The sequence below is a fragment of the Schistocerca cancellata genome, chromosome 2, assembly GCF_023864275.1.
Source record: "Schistocerca cancellata isolate TAMUIC-IGC-003103 chromosome 2, iqSchCanc2.1, whole genome shotgun sequence".
Classification (NCBI taxonomy): domain Eukaryota; kingdom Metazoa; phylum Arthropoda; class Insecta; order Orthoptera; family Acrididae; genus Schistocerca; species Schistocerca cancellata.
Genome location: NC_064627.1, coordinates 1088885038 through 1088890495, shown reverse-complemented (window position 1 = coordinate 1088890495; position 5458 = coordinate 1088885038). Strand labels below are relative to the sequence as shown.

Genomic DNA, 5458 nt, shown 5'->3' with positions numbered 1-5458 from the left:
GTAAACTGTTTATACCAACGTTTAATACACCACCTATCAGGAGGTTTAACACCATAATTCGTTCGAAATGCACGCTGAACAACTGTCGTCGATTCACTTCTGCCGTACTCAATAACACAAAAAGCTTTCTCTTGAGCGGTCGCCATCTTAGCATCAACTGACGCTGACGCCTAGTCAACAGCGCCTCAAGCGAACAAATGTACAACTAAATGAAACTTTATAGCTCCCTTAATTCGCCGACAGATAGTGCTTAGCTCTGCCTTTTGTCGTTGCAGAGTTTTAAATTCCTAAAGTTGTGGTATTCTTTTTGAATCACCCTGTATAATGTTTGTAAGATGGTCATTTGAGTAGTGTAGTGCTGCAGAGCCATGGTGAGTAAAGTCACCACCGAGCGAGGTGGCGCAGTGGTTAACATACTGGACTCGCATTCGGGAGGACGACGGTTCAAACCCGCTCCCGGCCATCCTGATTTAGGTTTTCCGTGATTTCCCTAGAATCACTCCTGGCAAATGCCAGAAGGGTTCCTGTGACTGGGCACGGCCGACTTCTTTCTCCATCCCTCCCTAATCCGATGGGACCGATGACCTCACTGTTTGATCCCCTCCCCCGAATCAGTCAAATAACCAATAAAATCACCAACTTGATTAGGCTCGTGCTGTTTCGTTTTGTAGTGTGCAATGTTTAAATAAACCAATTTCCAGCTATGAATAACATCGAATAATGTAAGAACAGAATGCGTATTAGCCGTAAATATATGGAGTATTGAAACGGTACAGTAGTTTCCGCTCTATAAGCAGCAGGTTTCGCTGCTCGCTCGCACCGGGAAATAGAAACAGAGGCGGCTCCGCAGCCAATTTTATTACACGACGCGGCCGGCCGCGGGTGCAATAGAACCCATGTGGACGGGTGGAAAGAAATCTGTCAGGCTTCATAATACGTATTTGTATGTGTCGTGTATTATGCATTTCTTGTACGTGAATGTGAATCTACACATGAACTTTTCTAATCCTCCTCACACCTTTCCGTAAAGCGTGGCCAAATCTTTGTTGGGAAGTAATTCTGTAGTATAGTAGTGCCAACCTTACTCCTGGCTAGGGGATCAGAGAGACAGCACAGGCAGGTAAAAGTCAAAGACTTTCCAGTGTCACAAGATTTGGGGTGGAGAGGTTGGTCACGGCCAAGTGGTTCGACCACCCCCTCCACCGGGGCCCAGGAAGACCTCCGGGTGCCCGCCATATCTGAAGGGGTGTTACAGAAGACGGGTAAGTGAGCAGACGTGCCCTCAGGGCGTCTGTCTCAATGGAAGAGAGGTATTTGAATATTTGTACTAATTCTTTTATTTCCAGCTTCGGATTGTGTAAGGTAATGAATGTGCTCGTTTAATTCCGGAAATTTCGCCCCCTGTGTTAAAGTAGCTGGTCTCCAGTTTGCCCGTTATCCTCCGCACATAGTGAATGTCCTATGTAAAATATTGGGAGACTTTGGTGGTATACATTTGGCCAACGCAATTCCGTCTTACCCGTAGAAATGTCCGTGCAGATTAGTATATAGGGTTATTACAAATGACTGAAGCGATTTCATAAATTCACTGTAGCTCCATTCATTGACATATGGTCACGACACACTGCAGATACGTAGAAAAACTCATAAAGTTTTGTTCGGCTGAAGCAGCACTTCAGGTTTCTGCCGTCAAAGCGCTCGAGAGCGCAGTGAGACAAAATGGCGACAGGAGCCGAGAAAGCGTATGTCGTGCTTGGAATGCACTCACATCAGTCAGTCATAACAGTGCAACGACACTTCAGGACGAAGTTCAACAAAGATCCACCAAATGCTAACTCCATTCGGCGATGGTATGCGCAGTTTAAAGCTTCTGGATGCCTCTGTAAGGGGAAATCGACGGGTCGGCGTGCAGTGAGCGAAGAAACGGTTGAAGGCGTGCGGGCAAGTTTCACGCGTAGCCCGCGGAAAATTGGCTCATGCCACAATTGGAGACCGACAGCGCCGACTTCATCTTTCAACAGGATGGTGCTCCACCGCACTTCCATCATGATGTTCGGCATTTCTTAAACAGAAGATTGGAAAACCGATGGATCGGTCGTGGTGGAGATCATGATCAGCAATTCATGTCATGGCCTTCACGCTCTCCCGACTTAACCCCATGCGATTTCTTTCTGTGGGGTTATGTGAAAGATTCAGTGTTTAAACCTCCTCTACCAAGAAACGTGCCAGAACTGCGAGCTCGCATCAACGATGCTTTCGAACTCATTGATGGGGACATGCTGCGCCGAGTGTGGCAGGAACTTGATTATCGGCTTGATGTCTACCGAATCACTAAAGGGGCACATATCGAACATTTGTGAATGCCTAAAAAAACTTCTTGAGTTTTTGTATGTGTGTGCAAAGTATTGTGAAAATATCTCAAATAATAAGGTTATTGTAGAGGTGTGAAATCGCTTCAATCATTTGTAATAACCCTGTATAATATACCCGAGCTATAAGTTGTAAAATTGTAATATCTGTAAACTGAAACAATTGCTGCTATCGCTGTAAAGTCGAGTGATAATGTTTAAAATAAATAAGAAATCAACTGTCATCAATCTTTAACATACCTTAAAAATCACAAAGAAGTCAAGTTAAAGGAATTTATTTAAAATAAAAGCTATAGAATGCAGGGACCCACACATCAGCGTGTGAGCCCTCCAGCCCCTTGCCTAGTATCGTACAGAAAGGACACGCTCTCTAGGTAGCGCTCTCAAGCTCCTCTCCCCAGTTATCCGTTGCGCAATTTTGATTCAGGGCTTGACGACATCAACTTTCATCTGGCGTCCCTTGGCAAGGAGGTGAGACGGTAAACTTTCAGTATATCTTTGGAATTTATACGCAGTGTTTCCGTAAGAGCGTGCAAAAATTTAACAGGACATAGAGGGTGCTCCGCTGAACAATTTGATGCAGGGACCCTGGGGTCGGAGAAGCTATCTTAAGGAGATAACAGGAATAAAATCACATTACTGCGTACTTTTTTATTTGCATTACTCACAGTTAATTGCAAATACCATTACTGACACAATGAACATGACTTCCGCAAGGCGTTCGATACAGTTCCCCACAGTCGTTTAATGAATAAAGTAAGAGCATATGGACTATCAGACCAGTTGTGTGATTGGATTGAGGAGTTCCTAGATAACAGGACGCAGCATGTCATTCTCAATGGAGAGAAGTCTTCCGAAGTAAGAGTGATTTCAGGTGTGCCGCAGGGGAGTGTCGTAGGACCGTTGCTGTTCACAATATACATAAATGACCTGGTGGATGACATCGGAAGTTCACTGAGGCTTTTTGCAGATGATGCTGTGGTGATCGAGAGGTTGTAACAATGGAAAATTGTACTGAAATACAGGAGGATCTGCAGCGAATTGACGCATGGTGCAGGGAATGGCAATTGAATCTCAATGTAGACAAGTGTAATCTGCTGCGAATACACAGAAAGATAGATCCTTTATCATTTAGCTACAAAATAGCAGGTCAGCAACTGGAAGCAGTTAATACCATAAATTATCTGGGAGTACGCATTAGGAGTGATTTAAAATGGAATGATCAAATAATGTTGATCGTCGGTAAAGCAGATGCCAGACTGAGATTCATTGGAAGAATCCTAAGGAAATGCAATCCGAAAACAAAGGAAGTAGGTTACAGTACGCTTGTTCGCCCACTGCTTGAATACTGCTCAGCAGTGTGGGATCCGTACCAGATAGGGTTGATAGAAGATATAGAGAAGATCCAACGGAGAGCAGCGCGCTTCGTTACAGGATCATTTAGAAATCGCGAAAGCGTTACGGAGATGGTAGATAAACTCCAGTGGAAGACTCTACAGGAGAGACGCTCAGTTGCTCGGTACGGGCTTTTGTTAAAGTTTCGAGAACATACCTTCACCGAAGAGTCAAGCAGTATATTGCTCCCTCCTACGTATATCTCGCGAAGAGACCATGAGGATAAAATCGGAGAGATTAGAGCCCACACAGAGGCATACCGACAATCCTTCTTTCCACGAACAATACGAGACTGGAATAGAAGAGAGAACCGATAGAGGTACTGAAGGTACCCTCCGCCACACACCGTCAGGTGGCTTACGGAGTATGGATGTAGATGTAGATGTAGATGTAGATGTAGAACGCACCATTTGTACTTTATCTTAGAAAATGCGTTGAAACTGACGGCCATCAACCTCAATGCAAGCATGACATCGGCGAACAAGATTCTGGCGCACCCTAACAAACATCCCTGGTGTGTTTCGCATCACCTCACAGGCAGCTACAATTCTGGCACTAATTCCATCTCCGTATCCACTGGGATATCGTTCACAAGTGACTTTGGGTATCCCCATAGGAAATAATCGAGGGGATTCAGGTCAGGTGACCTCGCAGCCCACGGAACAGCACCTCCCCTTTCAACCTAGCAACCAGGAAATACAGCACTGAGATGATTGCGGACATCCACACTGAAGTGAGGCGGTGCACCGTCATGTAGTATCCACATCCTCTCACTAACAGCCAAGGCTACGCTCTCCAGCAACTCAGGTAGAGCTGTTTGCACGAACCTCAAGTAAAGGTGGCCATTCAGACGGCCAGGTAGAAGATATGGTTCGCCCTCCTTGTTTACTATCAAGAAATAAAGAATTTACATGTAAATAAACAGTACGGTACATGTAAACTTGTACACCTATTAGTTGTAAATAATCTGGTAAACAGTAATGCTACACAAAGCGGTTGACAAACTTTCTTCCACTTCTGCCTACTCTGGCTTCTCCGACCCAATTTTCAGTACCTGAAATTGTTCAGTGGAACTTTCTGTATGACCTGTTAAATTTTTGCACGCTCCTGCGAAAACACCCTGTATATGTTTTTTTTTCCACTTCGTCTTCAGGTCACGATTAGCCTACCGGAACATCCGACCGCCGTGTCATCCTCAGTGGAGGGGTCAGCACACCGCTGTCCCGGTCATTATGTTGGTATTCTTGACCGAAGCCGGTACTATTCGGTCGAGTAGCTCCTCAGTTGGCATCACGAGGCTGAGTGCACCCCGAAAAGTGGCAACAGCGCAAGGGAGCCTGGATGGTCACCCATCCAAGTGCCGACCACGCCCGACAGCGCTTAACTTCGGTGATCTCACGGGGACCGGTGTATCCACTGCGGCAAGGCCGTTGCCTGTATATGTTAAAATATATATTGTTGTTTTAAGAGTTGTGGTCCAGTTAAAGCTGCTAGGTTGAGTTAGGCAGTGGGTCACTTGATAAAGTTTTTAAAAAGGCTGGCAGAGCTTTTATTGCTGTTTTGGTAAGGTTGGTTTTTTGTTAAGGTTTTGTGACCAGAGGACGGCGTGGGGTTCAACGTTACACGGGACTTAAAAATATTTCGATGTGATCCAGATCGGGACTAAGGAACATTTTGTTATGAATCAGTTTGGG

At 45.3% G+C, this 5458-nt stretch overlaps 1 pseudogene; it reads right to left on the bottom strand.

Annotated features, from left to right (window-relative positions):
* Positions 1 to 5081: 5081 nt before the first annotated feature.
* On the bottom strand, positions 5082 to 5199 carry LOC126163241 (5S ribosomal RNA; annotated as a pseudogene).
* Positions 5200 to 5458: the final 259 nt, after the last annotated feature.